The following is a 20,487-nucleotide window of genomic DNA, read 5'->3' as shown; positions in this document are numbered from 1 at the left end:
AAAATCTAACGGCAAACAACAACAGCAAAGGACAATTGTATTCCTCTTTGTGTTTTCTCACTGATTTTGATCACTGAGTGGATACTAGCGTGTCAGTGAAAATAAAAGCGGGCCGCGCGACCAGTAGATAGTATTTCGTTGAATTGGCTACCGACACTTTGTTCCTTTGTTCTTATTAAATTCTTATTAATTTTTGCATTTTAAACTGTAACATCCGATCTATAGAAAAAAATATTTGTTTTGACAGGTACATGTGTATAACGAAGGAAATTATAATGTTTTGCATGAGAAAACCAAAGACAAGTTTGAATAAGCTGGTATTTGAGTAACAAATATGTATATCATAAATGAAATATAGAAATGATTACAGTATTTTTTGTTGTTGATATTTTGAAATATTTTAACACTTTCTTTTTCTATCTAACAAAGCCAAACTAGAGGTACTGTGAGCAAGCTCACAATTGATACCCCCCGCTAAGAAAAAAATCATAACGCGTGTATTTTTGCTATTACAGAAAATATTGGATGAATCTATTTCACTGTCCATTTTCTATAAATAACAACTGCTTTATTTTTGAAAACTGTTAATTTTGACACAGACAGAATTTAGCTTTTTTGAAACAATGACCTTGAACTTTCTCAATTGACCTTGGGTCAAGGTCACGACACACCCTTTAATCATAAGCAATCTTTGTGTAAAGTAAGAACTTCCAATGTTTCCCCATAAGAAAGATATGGACCGGACACAAATTTTGCATATATTTTTTTTGCCAGTGACCTTGACCTTGCCCGAATGACCTTGGGTCAAGGTCATGACACACCTTTAGGTCATAAGCAACCTATGTGTGAAGTAAGAACTTCCAATGTTTCTCCATAAGAAAGATATGGACCGGACACGATTGCACAGACAGACGGACAGACAGACAGACAGACAGACAGACAGACAGACAGACAGACAGACAGACGGACGGACAAGGTGATTCCTATATACCCCCCCCCCCCCAAACTTTGTTTGCGGGGGGTATAAATATACCATTAGGTATAATCTATATGTGGACACGGACACAATCACACTCTAACTCACGTGTACCTTGCAGTTTGATAATGCACAACGTGCAACCACCCAGCTAACAATTCGATACACAGATAAAACATTTTTAAAAAGTGTATCTATTTTATTCTACACGATGGTTGAAAAATACAAGAAAATTGGGAAATGTGTGTTATACTTATAAACTATACATTCTAATTTTTAAACCCAAAATGTCATTGAACTAACAAAATAAGTGTACCCTATTCCATTTTACAGAACATACACTATCTATGGTTCCCTGGGTGCAAGAAAATTGATCTTTAATTTGAAAAAAGGATTGTAACAACTACATAGAAAAAGATTCACATGATCTGCGCTTTAATGAAATAATTCACATAAAAGAAAGTGGGCGCACAAGACAGTAAGTTTGCTGGAATCATCAACTCAAAACAAGGCTAGATTTAATCACCATTGTGATGCAAAAGGAACGAACAAAAAAATTAATCACTTACTATATATACACACACAAGAGATGATATCCTCGGAAGTGATAGTAAATGGGTCCTATCTCATATAATTGTAATTTTAACGATGAGGGTCCGCAAGGTCTTCAATAGGTTTCATATCTTTATGCACTGATTTTTAATAATATGTAAATAAAATAATTGAAAACAGAAAATTAAGCAAAATTCGAATCCACTGAACTTTTAAATGCGTCATTTACTTATTAAGAAACGTTTCCAACAAGCTGTGTGGGGCATATTAATTAAGACCGAATTTATAGTCGTAATCCAGATAACATACATGTTTCTCTATCTTCCTCGTGTCGTTAGACTCAGCGTATAACCCCCCCCCCCCCTTCCATTACAATTTGTGGAGAGAATACCCAGAAACAACAAAATCATTTGAAACGATTGTAAATGAGTATATTTTATATTATATATTATGATAAAACAAACTGCGTTTCAAGAATTATTTACGAATGTCCAAGTCTATTGTAATTAAAAAAAAACACTATGTAAACTAAATAAACATGAAGATTTGGAAAATGTACACAATTCATCAGTAAAGTTTTCACTCTTTTTCGCGTCCAGATTCCTTCCGGATCCTTATGTAATGCACCCATTTTCTTTAGATAAATGTTTTATTGTACACGCGAGAGTTTAGAAGTATATTAGTTAATTAACCATCTATTCTACTATATTAAAATAATAGACTCGAATTTTGGGGCTTTAATACCGATAAATCGGAAGCGTACTGTCTTTTGTTTTATTTATTTTAAACATCATTGGTTCTTGAAGATTACCAATTTGTTTTTATTTTTTCTCAATCAAACTTTGCTAATTAATAATCAACGAAAATTCCTTTCGAAAATCCCGAAATCATCTGGATTTTTTGGATTTTACAATCTTGCGCATCTATACTACTATATTAAAATAACAGACTCGAATTTTGGGGCTTTAATACCGAGAAATCGGAAGAGTACTGTCTTTTGTTTTATTTATTTTAAACATCATTGGTTCTTGAAGATTACCAATTTGTTTTTATTTTTTCTCAATCAAGCTTTGCTAATTAATAATCAACGAAAATTCCTTTCGAAAATCCCGAAATCATCTGGATTTTTTGGATTTTACAATCTTGCGCATGCGCATTATATTCACGCTAAATCATGGTATGCTCTTTAGTTTATGTTTCCACAATATCACATTTGTATGGATAAACTCAGAAACGATATTACAAATACGTGTAAATTTTCATTGAAAATTTGTCATATAATATTATTCTGTTCATCAATGGAAATACGGGAGATAACTCTAAGTCAGTGCATTTAAAAGTTCCGAATGTCTACATGGTGTGTTAATTCTAAGCAAGTAAAAACGTTGGTGAAAAAGAATTCTTCCAGTCCCTTATTCTTCATTAATATGAATTAAATTTTTGGGTGAAAGGTATTAACAGCCTCAAAATGGTTTGTTATAAATAATTTGACTGTTATTTTCAATGCAGCTATATTAATTTTCTCCAAAATCGTTTCGGAGTGATTCTGCAATTTGTTGCTACATTACGGGAGTTTTATGGGAATTTTAACTGTGGTGAAGGCCTGTGCTGAGACACAGTTAGATTATTCTAACTAAGCAGAGGGTAGTGAAATTAATAGCATTATTGTAGTCTTAAGCGTGGTTATTTAAATGTCAACAATACGGTGTGTCGATGTATCTATTTCGTAAATGTCCTATACCATATGCAATGTCAACCCGTGCATGCACGGGTCAAAGCACGGGTCAAAGTCTAGTATTTTTTAAAATTAAATATACCATTGCTTTGAGAGATATCCTCATTAAAAATTAATAAATAAAACATATGTATTAAATAAATATATCTCTCCCCGTGTAGTATACTTGTGTGACTGACTAGTGCAAACAAAAATGAAAAATTAAAATCAATCCACCAGTTCATAAAATACAAAATGTTGAACGTGTTCAAAACGTGATTCATGGTTCCTGGCGTAAGTAATATCACCGCCATTCAAAGCCACAATTTTACCGCCCCGTCTCCTTTCTGATAAGAGAACTTGTTGCGAGCGATAGAGCTATAGAGAACATTATTACTGATTCACGGTAAAACAGTCGGCGATAGACACAATTCAATACTCACAACCCTTAACATTGTTTCTATTGATTTTTACAAGCCTTTTTGTCCAAGTTGATCCAAGCCGCCCTCTTGTGATTTTTTTTTCTATGAAGCTGTAATTTTGCTTTACACGTTCAAGAGCCCTGGAAATTTCACACTTATCGAATACAGAATGTAAAGTTACAAAAAAAAAATTAGTCTTTGATCCGCCTATTAACTCTAAACAAATAAATACTGAAGTTCGATTGGATTCCATTCCCGGGGGTGGGGTATTTGAACCTTTAGGAACATATCGAGCAGAATAAGTCATCAGACAGAATGTTTTTTAAAAATAACTGCAATTCAATAAATGAAATATCCTGATTCATCAAGCCATTCATATATGTTAAATTGGATAGAGTTTTACACACTGGAACGCAATGTTGTTAACAATTATTGCATTAAGCAATAATAATTATTGCATTAAGATTGTAAGGTTATTTGTAAACAAACTACAGATGTATAAAGTAGTACTTCGTTTACATGTTGGTGTACACACCTGAATTGTTTGTTGTAGTCGTGAAGAAAAGGCATGCTTCTTTCATTCATAAACTGTCATCTTCCGGAATCTGGAAGTACGCAAAAATTATTCAAAGATGACCTACCAAATGAAATTACTGTATAGTCGGTTATAAACATTAGTAAAACAGTAATAATACTTTCGAAATACTGTTTTTTCTCCCTTTAGAAGTCAGATTAGAGCGGTGAAGTAACTCTACACAAGTACTAGCATATAAAGTGTCTGGTACAATTTAGTTATGAACAAGCTGATTTCGGCTTAATGAGAGATAACTGCGATTTTAGAATTGGAATGCAGCATGTATAAAATATGGCGTTTGACAAGAGTCATCTGCATGGATTCTAAAGCAGAAAATAAGTACAGAGTATTTTGAATTTTCTTTTGACCATTTGATGAATTGTACTGCACGTAACGTTTCTCCGTGTCTTCCGTGGTTTTGGATGACAAGTAAAAAAACTCCCATAACAAAAGACAGGACATATGTCAAATGTCTTGCTTAACACAGGGTTTCAATTTAATTTGAGGTTTATGCCCCCCCCAAAAAATTAAATAACCTACAGAACCGGTGCCACCGTCACGCTATTAAAGTGAATAGGAACTTATGACATCTCGTGTCAAATCTCGCGAGAATTAGTGACAATTCCATCCAATCAGGGATGTTGGAGCTTCTTTTGTTATGTGGAGACATTGCTAGATAATTATTGTTCTTATGGATCGGTCTTGTTTATTGATCAAAGCATTAGTAACTTCATATAACTGATTGCATGGTATTTGTTTGAGTCGGCTTAATGTATGAAATACCGGCGTCGTATGGGTGTTTGATTACCAATAATTTATTGGTAGATATCAGGGACAGATTATACAATAATGTTAATTTAGGGTAGGTTTCAGAACCGTAAATTGGCTGTAAAATGGAATTCATTCCCCGCAGAAAGTTATATCATTTGAAGCGAATCATTAGTCCTTATAAGAAAAATTAAAAATGAACTTTCTAACCAGGCGCCATTTTCTATGTTCCTGTTTTAAAAGGTATTTTCAATAACTGCCTGGTGTCTTCAGGGAAATCAGTTTAAAAATAAAAATACACACATTAAACCGATAATAATTCAATATTATACGTGATCAATTTCATTTATGTTTCAATAAATTACGTTTTAAGTTCCTCTTAGAGAGTAAAAAGAACATATTCGTTTGGACCATAAAGGAAGGGATTTGTTCAGAGGAATTTTTCTGTATTTGATTCACTAAAGAAATGTTAGTTCTAAAGTCACATCACATAATGGTGAAGTGAAGGTTGGGGGGGGGGGGGGGGGGGGGGGGGGGGGTGGGGGGGGGGGGGGGGGTAAAGTTAAATCAACTATGCCCATAAATAGAGATTTCAATAGAGGCCTCAAACCAGAATTAATCACAAAAATGATATATCCCAGGACAACGAGCATCTTTTTTGGAGAGAAATAGAAACTAACACGAATGGGTCTCGTTTATTGCAATGTATCCCAAAAATAGAACTAACCACTCTCGTTTTGCGTCAATAAATTCTATACAGTTTCTCCCATAGGACAGTCATCTACGACAAGGTCCATATAATTATATACTTCTCCCTAGTGACTGGTCTCAAACAGTTATTGACGAAACGGCAAAGTTGTCTCTTACATGCTTCAAACATATATACATGTATATATAAACTTACTAAAAAATCGACTAGGGTGTTAAAAGTCTTCCGTTCTTGAGAATCAGATAAACCGGTTCGATGTAGATTTTCTTCCGCTTATCTAAGTTTTAAGTACATGTACACTTACTAAGCACACTATTGCACACAAATGTTTAAGTAAATAAATGCATTTAATTAAGCTATCTGTGCCACATGTAATTAGCCGGTGCTTTCAATGACAATTAAACATTGAATATTTGACTTCCATGTTTCTTTATGGACGTGATCTAAAGCAATGTGATGCAAATATGTCTATCTTTAGAATGAAATGCAAGGAGAAAATCAAAGTCTATCAGTTATTGGCAGTTGTGAATAATTCAGAAGAATGTGTCCTAATATCTCGTGCGAAGGAGCTACAAGTCTGATAAATCTGACATAGGCCAATTTTTATCGACAGTGATTCAGAATGCATCGGGAACGAAAAAGGACCATTCGGCGCAGACTTTGCAGACGATATCCGGTCCCAGCAGGCGACCACGTGGCCCAGTTGCCCGCGCTTTCTTTTCTCCACTCTGTCCAATGCATGCAACGTTCCCATTCATTACAACGTTATCGCTCTAGAAACCATTCGAAAAAGGCATGCTCAGGTCTTCAGAAAATCGATTTCTAATGTTGAGGATACCGTTTGCTGTTTCATATTACAAAACACCTTGGCCGGAAAAAAGAAGGCTTCCGTTTTAACTTTAGAATAAAAAAAATGTGATCTTTCTGTAACATATGTGCGTTTCTAACATATTTCGGCTATTGAAACAGGTTTTTTAAAATATATATTTATAATATAATTTCACCAGCATCAGCAAGTATTGCAGCCATCCTTACGTACTAAATCTATCAAGGATTTTATTTTCGAGGCACATACACCTATGTTTGACGCTTTAATTTTAATCATAAAAGAACGAGATAAGATTAGATTAGTGAATATTTGTAGAGTGTGGATGTTCCTATACTTATTTGCGACTCCAGGATACGAAAATCAATAGGTTTTAATAATTATTCAATTCTCCTGGGTCATATAAACGAGGTTTGGATCACGTGATCTTTTCCCTAGATCGCCATATTGTATCTTATTTCTATAACTCGATTGGACATATCGTGCAATACTAAGACAAAAGCTCCTTAATAAGTGTTCATCGGGTAAAAAAGGCATGCATTATGTATGGAATGAACTGTAGGATTTGGCATGGCTGGACGAGCCCGGAATGGTCTATACAAACACCTCGTGTTTCTGAATTTTACATAGATATATGGTTAGAATTTGCATAAATACATTTGTAACATCTCTGTCTCTCTCTCTCTCTCTCTCTCTCTCTTCTCTCTCTCTCTCTCTCTCTCTCTCTCTCTCAATACGATATACAGAGTACTAATCAGTATTTTTCATTTTTTCACACGTCCTCAATGTTTCACTTTTAACACACTTTTCCCGCAAAATCGAGAAAATAACAGTAATCCGTGGGGGGGGGGGGGGGGGTGTTGTGTTAATAGCATAACATAGAGCTCTCAATTTACCTATGTTATAACAAACACGCTTATGGTTTCCCGGGAGTTCGAAATCTAGCTCTCATAAGCTTCACATGGAAATCATGCCAACCCCCCCCCCCCCCCCCCCCCCCCCATGTAAATCATTTTGATCTTGTTCATTACAACATTAAACAAATACATGACTTTACATTAAACTGGTTTTATCCAGCCATTGCGGCGATCAACCCATTCGTCACAGACAAAACCTATAATACGTCGTGTCGATATGTTCGGATTCGAGAACCCCCCCCCCCCCCCCCCCCCCCCTCGAAAGGTTAAAAAACTTATGGTAGAAATCCTTCGCGGCAAACAAAAGAAATTGGAGAACACAATTCAATTATGTTATCATTGTCAGTACTTGCTGGCTCATGCAACACCTATACTCTGGGACCCCGAGTCCACCAAGCGTTGCAGGTTCTGTTAGAGTGCGTAGGAGGGCTGGCTGGATTTCTTGATTGGGACTGAAATTTATGGCTTAACGCTAAGAAGGAAATCAATAAGATTCTCTTAGATGATATTCATAAAACAATCAAAGTTTTTGTTATTTTTTTTCCTTTTAGCTCAAAATTTAACCATGCATTATGTCCTACCATTCAAATCTGATTAGGCATTTAAAAACGAAAATTCATCGATAGAAATGCAACACTATATTTTTTTTTCCACAATTGAATTCCTCTCACAGCTGCCATACACTCAATAAAAGGGTTTAATCCTTACCAACAGATTGTAAAGATTTCGACGTATGCTCCTTCCATTGTATAGCAATTAATTTTTCATAGAATATTTTACTTAAATTATCATTCAGAATGAAAACAACGCGTGGTTCTAAGAAAACAGTACTTATAACCATATTTAGGAACTCAATACGGTTTGTTCATCATTACTGCTGTTCTTTACAAAATAAGCAACCATATCGAATTTAGACACATTGAGATACATAGACTTCGTTCGCAATGTTTAAATCATTAGGTCATTTCATCAATGGTGTTCGATGTGTAATGACGAGGTGGTTTTGAGTCGATTTATAAATAAATTAAGAACACGCACCTGCTGCTCCCAACCTTATAAATAAAGTAACTCTAAGTTAAAAGTACATATATACCTAGAGCCAGTGTCCAAATGTTAAATGCTAGTCCGTCTATGACAAGGTTTTCCCTTTCTTTTAATAAAAATCTATAAAGCATTTCTACGTAGCCGAGGGAAGACTGAATTTGTAGCATATTAATTTTAATTTTGCCTCGCATGCAGCATCTGCGGAAGACATTTGTCTCTGTAGCGCAATGTTCGCTCGCTGTTGAAGCTTTGCCGAAGGAGAATTCACAACGATGCATGAATCGTATTCTTAGACAGACACTTGTGATACATGTAGTCACAAAGCTGTCTTCACACTTCTTGGGTGGCATATACATGCATTTTTAAAACAGTTTTCAAAAATTAAAATATTTATGGAAGTATACGTCCAGGTCCTCGTTTGGTAGACAATCATTTTGATTTGTATATCCTTTTTGGAATCCCGCTGGCGTAAGATTATAAAAAAAGGAATGAATACACGTAAAATTTCAAATGCATGAACTATATAACCAACGTATGTGTATTTTGGAAGGCACGATGTAACTATGGTATCAACCACAAAGTGATCATTTTATGTCAGTGTATAATTCATGAATATGAAAACTGGTTAATCTTGATTGCATGTGAGCATTCACCTGCCCATGTAGCACACCTTAATCTGGACGTTCAGACAACCTTGAGACCCTCACGATGTTCGGGTTACAGCGCTGTCCTGGCACGTTCATGTTCATTAAGGCGAACCACTCGACGCCAGACGATGCTGACCATGTAAATCTATCCTCTTCATTAGTCAACGCAGTAAGTGTGAGAGAACAAAACATATTCTGTTTTATTGTTACTAGGTGCGAGAATTCGCGGCCTCACCTGGAACCACTTATCCGTGTAATACCCAATAAATTACACATTGCCATGTTGTCGTTAAGAATAGAACGCCGGGGAAGAGAGCACCGAACGTATAGTTGGATATAAGCATGATCATGCCAAAACGTGTACGGCCTGCCCAGGATCTGATTTCAATTAACGTTAAACGGTCGGGCTCGGCATTCCCTTAAACAAATAATAACGTCTGCGTGCAAAATACTTATTTGTAAAGTAAACAAAAATTTTCTATTTCGTCTGATTCTACTGACACTCCAATAACGGATATAAAAAAAATTGACCTATCCTTTTTTTTCTACTATGACACATTTAAGAGATAACTTTCGATTTTGAAATTTCAGTTGCGGTGCGTAATCAGGAAATAATGGATAACTTGTTGGTAAGGATATTAATAATCAATCTCAAATTTCGATTAATGACAATTAGCTTTGACAGGAACATGTTTAAGCTTCGTTGCAATTTATTTCTCAGACATCAAAATTCAGTTGATAATTTTCTCATCGATTTTCCGTTGTTCTTCTGTACTCAATGAAGATCAAGTCCATTACCGAAATAGTTGAGCTTTTAATTAATCAAAATTGGACATTATCCGACTTGTGCTTTGGGATTTGGTCATAAAGAAAAACACAGAAAACTTCAGATCATAATAAACCAATATCAAGACGCAATTGACAACAATTTATTATTTCTTACACGGGCGGCATACTGTAAAATAACGTGTATTGAGCTCTTTTAATAAAAAAAAAAGAAACTTACTTTAATCATCGATGTAAAACTCCGCATGGATGACACCTATCCATTCACAAGTAATTGGAATTCCCCAACTATCCGTTCTGAAAAATTAATACATTCCTTCAAGATGTATTCTCTTTATGCAACACAGATTATTCCAGTAAACCAGACTTTACACTGTTTGTTTCTCATCCATGGATATGATCTAATTCGTAAACTAGTATTTGCATAGCCCAGCAATGCATTTTTCTATCAGTCATATACCAAACACTTTTAGAAACACTACGAACATGTTTTGCTAGAACCTCTCTTTTTTCTATAATCCTTCTGTTTTTGAAGTCGTTGTAGTGGCAATACCGACGCTACCAAAGTACTTTATACATACAGGCATGCTATAGTACTATGCACATAGAACTTATCAGGCCAGATCATATCCGCACGAGTAACTATAATTATGATAATGCACCCAGATATTGGATACAAAATGGATTACTCTGGGTTCCATTGCACTTGGATAGATCGCTAAAAGTTACACGTTGCTAAAAATAAATGTCTACTAGATATTTTTAATGCAAAATCATCTAATATATATACAAGAACATGTATATTACTAAAACCTTAAATAAAATTGTGAATATCTTTTTATCAAAAAGGTTTTAAAGAGGTATGAGACCCCTAGAACTGTGAAGCACTTGGAAATATACAAATAGAGTTAAGTATTATATAAATTTTTTTTTTCCCAAATTCTTGTTGGCTAACATCATTCATCGGATTTGGAAATTCTAAGCTGCAAATGTCAAAAGTACGACATCCAATGGAGTTTATACCTTTATTAACTTTCTAAACAATTTATAAACGCACATTTCACGTTTTAAAAACATAAAAATAATGATTTTATTTTGAATAAGGGTGTACATTATTAACATTATCTCAAGGTGTCCAACACTACCATAAAGTGCTGCTTTTAATGCATTTGTCAATTTAATTGCCATGGGGATGAAAACCTGATAAAACACAATTCATTTTGAAAGTGAAATTTATTTATTATGCGAAAGGTCACTTTTTGAAACGTCATCCCTCACCGCTTCAAACCTACGCAAAAACTTGTTTGAGGTCACAAAAATTATCATTATATGATTACTTGTTTAAACATAATCAGTAAACGAAATGCAAAGAAGATTATCTGAGTTTTTTTTTAAAAAGCCATGATGGAGCTTTTATGTATGCATAAACTCTGTACTGCTACAGCAAACAACACATCGACAACGGCCAAGATGGACCTAATTCTTTTGGATCAATATCGTATCACAAACGTTTTACTTCAAGGCTGGCTGAAGCAAAACAAAACAAAACGCTCGTAGTTATTACAGATAATGTTGCAAGTTTACGAAAATTGTTATTAACCACAATTACTAGAGTGGGAGAGAGAAAAAATCCCCATATTACTGCGCTTTCGAATATGGCACAGATCAATCACGCGGATTGATTAAAATGTAGTTCGCCGGAAACGGCAAACATATAATAAACTTAATATATCACCCAGCACGGTGGGTTATTATTGTTTTCTATGATAACGTTTTAATAATTCGATAGTACGCGCCATTCCATCATTTATTTAATACGTTACGCGAAATTCATATTTCCTGACAAATGCTTCCAATGAAAAATAAAATAAATCTTTGTCATTGAAACGCTTTTTATTTATTGTAGATCTTTAGTCAAATACGCACTTTGGAAGCATGCTAAGTTTACAATAGTATTCATTAATAGCATTTGGGTGCACATTACGCAGTGTCTGCAAGAGAGGTCTAAGTAAATTCATAAAAGGAAATCTGGATGTACTAATTTTTTACGTGTTTATCGGTGGTCCATCGAACAAGACGGTACACTTGATGACAGTTCGGTCTAATGCCGTCTCATGGCGTAATCGAACTCTAAGTGTCCTCTCACTTTGATTCTTAGTTTCTATGAGGAGACAAAAAAACAAACAGAAAGGCTAGAAATGAAAAAAAAAAAAAAAGCTTAAGGCTTGTGTACATTTCGATCGTTCGTTCAAGACATCATGTGATCGATTTGTATTTTTACTCCAACGTGCTTTTCTTTCTACGCTGTCGAGTATGCACGTGGGACGTTAATCGTCTGCTTCACCTTCACTGACGTCTGCCTCACCCTCTACCAATGTCCACGATAAATCCGTCTGACAGGACATGAAAAGTAGATTTGAAACTGACGCGCCTCTTTTGTTCCTTTAATTATTTCATCTGCCATTTGATTGGACAATGTTCATGTCTGGTGAAGTTTGTCAAAAACTTAATCTCCATTCAAGTAACATGTAAGCATTTTCCTTCAATTAATCTAACTTTTTCATAAAACAAGTTCGCATTAAACCAACTCTGTTTCGATCAATACTGTGTGTTTATCGTGTGGTATGGACTAAAATGCTATAAAAATGCAACTTATTTTATTTCCAGGAAAACAATTTGTTTTTCGTTGGCGTGGCAAAGTGCCGGTATGGTTCGATGTTGCCGGTAATAGTTATTCAATGATATCATGCATGAGCTTTATGCATAGATACTAATCTTTTTACTTACTAGATAAAATGGTTAACAATATATTTCTTTGCGTTGTATAACCTGCCTGTCGGTCTAGAAAGTCGCACTGTTCAATGGCCTTACCACAGGTGACTTCACAAACGGGAGAATTTGTTTTGGTTGTATGAGGATGAGAAATGTCAACTTTAAAAGAAACCTGTAAAATACTGCAGTATACTTGATCAACCATACTGGCACTGTACCAGTTATCGGCTAAAATTTAACGTTTTCTTTTCGTAATTCCTTATTTCTTGATATTTTTGAATAAAACTTGACATACTTTAAAAAGTGCACTCCTTATTTATCAATCTGTTAGTTTATATCATTGTTTAGAACCCAAAACATCGTGTTTTGTGCTTTTAAGCACGCCCCGAATTTGCCGAGTTTTTACGATTTACTGTACCAGTTATCGGCTTCGTGATAATAACATTGTAGAAATCCGTGTTCATGTTGATTTTATACTCTGCTAAATGTAGTTTGAATTATGCCCCTTGTGAGGTCAGACTAAGGTATTCGGGGTCGTGATACATTATAAACAACTCATAAAATAATTCGTTTATTATCATACGGTAATACACCGAATTGTATACTATTCAATACATAATTGTGCAATCAGGCGTTCAATTGCGCTACGAATCTCTCGAAAATTCGTGAATTCCTTTTGTTTATACATGTTAAATGTATTGATTTTATATGTCAAATCAAAGAAGGGATATAATAACGTATCACAAAGAGGTAATATTCTATTTTTAACATATTACGTCACTTCCCCCACTGCTGAAAGTGCAAAGATGTAAAATCAGCGGTAAACAATGATCGTTTAAGCTCATGTATAAAACATATTCAAGAAAGTTTTCAAGCAAACTTACTTTTCTTTATTCGAAAAAGATGACTGAATTAGAAAATCTTGGATTGTCGCGTGCTATAAACCCGAACTCTCGGTTTAGCCGATAACTGGTCTTAGCCGATAACTGGTACAGTACCAGTACAGTGAAACGCTTAAGAGCTTAAGAACCAGAAGCCGCTGAGTAAACCTATCATCGCTACATACAAACTCCTTAATACCAGAATTTCATTAATACGTTAACCCACATATATGTTTATTACATTCTAAAGCTTATATAGAAAAATGTTTATTTAATAACAGTTTCTAGCAAAGCCTTTTCTATCATGGCAAGTCTACTGCGATGAATAATAGAGGAACCATTTAACGTAATTCTCTAGATGCTTTTCTCTGGTTCTGCAAACAACAATATCAGATAGCCTGTTGGAATGAACAGCACTAGGGATTATAATACTATGTCATGTAATTTTGAAACCAAATCTACGTGCTTTCCTTGCTGTCAAAACTAACGGTGCTATTTAAGGGTATAATGAACTAGTTGAGCACGTGCAGGAAATTCAATAACTAAATGGACACTAGCTTCGAGAATTCAAATTTAAAAGGTTATGTATGGAAGTTGCCTTGCAACATAGATGAGTTTGTATTTCTCTGTGGCGCCTAAAATGAAACCGGGCAATTGAAGGATGCAAAATCGAACTTAATGTATTTCTGAGGTAATGCTAGAACTTTGTCGATGGCACACTTATATCATCTTGATAATTCTACCGGTCAATATTATATCGCTTAGTTTGTAGAAGATAAAATTGCATTGCAAGGTGTCTGTGTTTGAACGAATGACAGAGCGTCTGTTTGATGTCATTTGTATTGATCTGAACGCATTGTGGAAGCAACACCAACATACGAATGCATCAGAAATGCAACCTTCCATTCCGCCAAAAAACAATATTAATATTTTTTTCTCTCCCATTCGGTATAACAAAATAAAACACTGCCTATCGCTAAAGCTCAAGAGAGTTGCTTCTCTGGCGCAGATAGTGGTTTAAAACGGGGATGGATTGGTCATAGATCGATTTTAAATGTACGTGTCGCTAACAAAGCTTTAAACATACAAAAGAGCTCTTGTTTGCTTTACGACCCTTATCCGTACGAGTGTACGGGAAATTGCCTCTTTGGGTCCTTTTTTCTGTAAACGTAATTAGTAAGAAGGTTGGCGTTATCTAGCGTGTTTTAAAATTGGTATTAGATTTTTTCTTATGTTGGGTAAATGTATAAAAACAAAAACATAAACTTTTGAATAAAATTACTTTGTCTTATACCTTAACAATGTTCTATCAATGGTTACTGCTGAAATTTATTTCAAAAGTCTCTTCTAAAAGGTAACCGTTAATAAACGTGTATATTAAAAAATAACAAATTGACAAATAGTACCATTTATTATTGAAATATGAATATGCAGGGAATAAATTGTACTAAAAAAGCAAATCCGGGGTATTTTTGCAATGACTTATTTTTTGTAATTATATGATCATTTTCATATTCCAAATTTTATTTTGCAAAAGTGCATGAAGAATATCGACAAGGGAATTTTATAGATGTTAAAAATTGATAAATAACGTACAAAAATAAAACATACATTTCTTCACTTTTGCAAAATCTTAAATGCGTGAAAAGGTCACTGATACATTCTATATACTAGGGCATATACCGACACAAAATTGAAACGATTTAATTAAAAAGAGTAAGGAGTTAAAGGAAACATTTGCGCTTTTTTCAGTCCATCATCTTAGATGATTTAAGGTTAAAGACATGAACAAGTAAAAAGTTAATAAATATCTACAAATTTTTTTTAATTTTATTTGGGGAATGTCCCTCTCTTAACGCTTCACGCGTGGCTTTTTATGCCTGCAATCTATATAAGTGAGCAAAATTCTTGTAAAACAAGGTTGAGATACTTGAGGTCTATTTTGGGCAATACGTCATCGATTTTACATTCAGATTACATAACATGGAAGGCGCGATTTTTATTAAACTCAGAATCTCCATCCTCTTTGGCGACGTTGGGCCGCCTCTCAAAATAAATTACAGTGTACGCAAGGGAAAAAGTGGTTTTGAGTTTTAGCATTATTGACATTATTTGTCTCCCTTAATTCTCGATGCACAGATTTGGAGTAAAGATAGTTGTATTAAAATAAAGGGATGATATAAAAAAAAACATAGAACAAGAGTTAGCATGATATTTCTGTTTACATATTCTATATTTATACCTGAAGATTATGCTAGATAATTCGAAACTTTGTAACACGTTTGGACAGGACATCGGTGCTATTTAGTGCTTTACATCTTAGTTACTCTTTCACTTTAGACAAAATACGCCATGCATTTTGAGCACGTGACATGCAATATGTGTTACATGCCTAAAACCTAATAGGCAGTGGCAGAAAGCCGATACCTTTACACGGCTTCTATTAATATCGTGCAACGAATGTAAGCCATCGCAAACGAAGACGTGTTAAAAAAAAAAAAACACGACACGAACCTGCTTCTCTTACACATTGTGTGTTACACCGAATGCATGCAAGAAAATCGTGCTCAATGCTCAGCGTATTTTGTTTTACTTTGGCTGACCGGAAACAATACGAACATAGCTCGGTCTTTTCCGTCAAATCGACCTAACGGAAACGGCCGAGCGGTGTTCCGATTGTAACCAGAAGGTGGTGCGATATTCAATGTCTCCTTAGCTGATACGAATGAATGGATCTAAAGTCACGTAAGAGTTAGCGAGCTAATCTTGACATTCCTGAGTGAAAGAGACAATCAATAGTTCCAACCTAACGGCTTGCTCAACAGTTTGATGATCTTGTCATATAAGGATGCCGTCGGAAAGATGTCATGAGAGATTCGGGGCGTGTAGTTTTAATCTATATACAAAAAAAAAAATCTAAATAATTCTATTAAATGTGAATAAATTTCATTTAATTATATCATAAAACATCAATTTAGTCGAAAGTAGATTCTAACAGTTTTTGATACGTGTTACTATATGCCTAATAAATTTCACAATTTATATGCAGTATCTACTATGCCGTAAGAATATATATAGAAGGAGGATTCACATGTCATTGATTTTAATTAATTCATAGTCTTAAAGAGATTGAACAGTAGTATTTAATGGTTTTTTTCTCATCTTGTCTTATTTTGAAGTTTAGTCGCGTTTGTTGGGAATGAAGAACCGGCAATTCATTATATTCAATTGAATTTAAAAACACCAAGTGATAATGTAACAGAGTTTGATTAAGAAATGATATACTAGTATGTCAAAGAGGACACTAACCTGTTTAATTTCGAACTTAACATTTGTAAGAATCGACAAAGTAACATGCAGCATCAACTAGGTGCCCTGTTGCATGTACAATCTCTGTTCTATATTGTTTAGAGGACCGAGAATAAATCCTATTATGAGTAACTCCGAAGGGCCGAAATTTATCAAGCATGCACTGGAATTCTAGCGGCAGTTCTTTTTCATTAAACTAAAACGTTTTGCACCTTCACTTTTGCGTTATTGCGAGTCGTTGTTTTAAAAAAAAATGTAAATTAAACTAGCCACCTTAAGGTCACGACTCAATGATGGTGATATTACTAAAATGCATTTATTTCTCGTCTGTTATAGGCAGTTACAATATTTTAATTTTCATATTAGATATATATTCTGATTGAAATTCAATTGTTTTTATACCTCGAGAGATCCTAATATTTGAATTAATTAATTTTTAAATAAAATATTTTAATGTATTTATTGACCTAATTTTTTTTTTTCAAATATTACTTCTTAACCGAATTCTACACTAATTAGGTTTGATTTTGCACTAATGTTTCATAGCGCATTATGAAAGGGAAACCGGAATTTGCACTTAATAGCGATATCATATTTATGAAATAGTTTACTCTTATTGTAAAATATCGACATAAGAATAGAGTTACGGAATATCAGAATTTTTTGCCAAATAGATTTTCCCCCATCGGAGTAATCAGATATGATGGCAATAGGAACATCTTTTACCAAACAAGTTTGAATGTATACTCTTATTGATCGGGCTCGGTCTCTGCTTTAGCGCGATGTAAACGGAAGAACAGGGAATACCCCTGATATTTGTAGCACTACTTTGCCGGTCGGCGAGCGAAGCATACACAATTAAAAATTCAGTAGGCGGTGGTAAACCCGTTATATACGACTATATGTCAGTTGATTATGATGGCCAAAGCTAGCCATCGGCTTTCAAATTAGTGAGGTGGATTCTACGAAAATGAGAGGAGGAAATGTATAACATCAGATTGTCGTAAAATATTGCATATGGCTGTAAATGAGGTACAAATAAAATGCTCCTTCTGCTTATTTTTCAAGAATATCGGGAATTTGTACAATATTCAAGTTATTTGGTCATTTTGGCATGGTTGTTTGAGACGTAAAAAAAAACATGTTGTCTTAGTTGGTTTTTCGAACTGAAAAATTTCACCGGTAGAACATTTCTGTATTTATTCGCAAATTTTGTCAGTCGTTTCCAATAATGTTTCCTTTCCAATGCTAAGTTTTATTTTATCAAGAAATCTAATTTAGATACAATCTATTTAATTAAAGAAATGACACAAACTGTAAGCTAATATCGTTTTGATAAACAGTATAACGCCAATTAAGCGAATCATAAATACCAGGAGTTACTTTCTGCAATCCATATATCGCCAATCCATATTGATAAAGTTCTTCAGACATTCGATCTATGTAAATCTTTTGCATCCTACTGGTATAACCTTTATTGTCATTGATTTGATCATCTAATTGTATATCAACAGTAGATATATAAGACTATTTATATTAGGGACCCTCGATAAAATAAGCTTATGCTATACATCTATGTATCTGACTGGATGCAAATACAGAACTGGCCTTGATCTCACGTCGGTCCTAGACACAAGTATTGTCCAGATCTGTGCAGTGCAGAACCAGTGCATGGACATTTAAATGTGGAGTGACTTTTCCAGAACCAAGTAGTGAATGTCCTTGCAGCCAGTGGTTCAGTAACTTTACTTAAACACGATTTTCTCTCTATTTATGACATGTCCACGAACGTATTGTTTCCGATGTTTTAATTCTAGATTCCTTTACTTGGTATAAAGCTACATACACAAATCTAATCAATTGGATATGTTATATATACACCCACCTAATCAATTGGATAGGTTATATATCCAAAACAATGGCGAATGTCACGAACTTCGTTGTACATGAATGTCTGTATTAAATAATAGTCCATACAATAAAGTACATGTACGCCGAAGATAATTGGGGGTGGGGCTCTTTTTTACATGTACATGTGGGTTTATACCAAATTGAACCGAAAAATGCATCTATTAAACATTAAGTATCTCTTGTACAATAATACAGCTTGTCCTATTGATTTATCTTAAATTGCTTCAAAATAAACTCATCCGTTAACAATAAGATACTTGCCTGCCATCAGCTCCGATTTATTCCAAAGAAACACATGTCAGAGGTCCATGGACTGAACCAAAGGATATGGAAGCGCTCCAGGTTCCGCCATGTTTATTCCAAGCATCTTACATACGACACAGACGATACTATGAACGGAGGGATAGGGAGAGGGCAAAGGAGACGGGGAAACGTCAGGAGACAGAGAGCCCACGTACCGCTATAGCTTCATTATGTGGAACACTGTGTTCACTCGGGATACAGGGTTTTTGTTTCAAAATAATATGGAACGCTTTCTGTCGATAGAATTGCGGAGAGTAAAATCCTGCGCCCAGAAAAAAGCCCGGATAGACATCAATAGTGCTTCAGAGACTGGATGCCAGTACCAGCATAACAAATGAGTTTATTATCGATTGCCTCGTCTTTCCACTTGCTGGTTCGGGTTTGGGTGAATGAAATCCACAAATTATCCAAATATATAATCATGAATCATTTGATCTGTTGCAAAATAATGCTATGTTGATTCCAGCGCAGTAGATGGGCGATTTATAGGATGGACAAATCCTCACAGAAGACAGATCGTTGGAAATGGGAAAAGCTGCTTGCCTATAGAACTATTCGAGGGGTTTCTGTCAAAAACGGATATAGATATATTTGGAAACTTCTTCCTTTACACGGCTAATCATGAAACACGTAAATTCATTTTTTAAAGTAATTAGATTCCTTTTGTATAAGCAGGTGTATAACGTTTTCCATTGTCAGAGAGATATCGAGATATCGACTGTGTTAGCTCAGTTCGTCATTCATCTGAGGTATTGAATGTGTAATAAAGATTTTTCTGTTTCACTCTCTCCTACGATATGGAGCATTATGTTGACTACTCTACTCTGAGTGACACATTAAATATTTATTGATGCACACTCAGCTCACACGACAGATATTTAACAGTTTGCTCCGGTGTCATTTCTCGGCCATATGGAATGGTCCGTGGTGGGAGCATCGGACAAGATGCAGGGTTTCTTACCCCCTCCCCCTCCCACCTCATTTTCCCCTTTACCCCATACGTGCATTTTATGTATGAAAAGACATTCTTCACCTTTTGATTTTCAGGTATACATATTGAGCTAAGTTTAAGTAATTAGCATATAATTTTAATATCATGTTGCAAGCACATATTCATTTACAATACTACTATGCTGTGTATGTGAACAATTTCAATGTCATTTTGCTAATATAATTTTTATTAAATTCTACTACGTGTTAAAGTTTAATCAGTTAAAAGTAAAACAGAGCTGAGTCATTCTGATTAAGACAGTTGACACAAAGAAGATCACTGGGCCAATGGAACATTTTCCTTGAGGGAGGGGGTTAATCCTATGTACAGTATAAGATCGGGTTTTAGAGAACTAGATGGTCGTGTTCATTTTATACTTGTTTTG

At 34.8% G+C, this 20,487-nt stretch overlaps 1 protein-coding gene across 17 annotated transcripts in view; it reads right to left on the bottom strand.

Moving 5' to 3' along the window:
- The window catches only part of LOC105322803 (sodium channel protein para), a 52,781-nt gene extending 32,985 nt beyond the window's left edge, over positions 1-19,796 (bottom strand). For 3 of the 17 annotated variants that reach the window (XM_066089115.1, XM_066089116.1, XM_066089117.1), the window contains exons 1-3: positions 19,070-19,796; positions 10,156-10,232; positions 4,200-4,269 (exon numbers count right to left, since the gene is read on the bottom strand). The gene's annotated coding sequence lies outside the window, so the exon portion shown is untranslated. The remainder of the gene's footprint in view (positions 1-4,199; positions 4,270-10,155; positions 10,233-19,069) is intronic. The other 14 variants (XM_066089105.1, XM_066089104.1, XM_066089111.1 and 11 more) reach the window with 11 other exon arrangements.
- Positions 19,797-20,487: the final 691 nt, after the last annotated feature.

The sequence above is a fragment of the Magallana gigas genome, chromosome 6, assembly GCF_963853765.1.
Source record: "Magallana gigas chromosome 6, xbMagGiga1.1, whole genome shotgun sequence".
Classification (NCBI taxonomy): Eukaryota; Metazoa; Mollusca; class Bivalvia; order Ostreida; family Ostreidae; genus Magallana; species Magallana gigas.
Note: the sequence above shows the minus strand (reverse complement) of the source record. Positions and strands in the feature narration are given on the sequence as shown.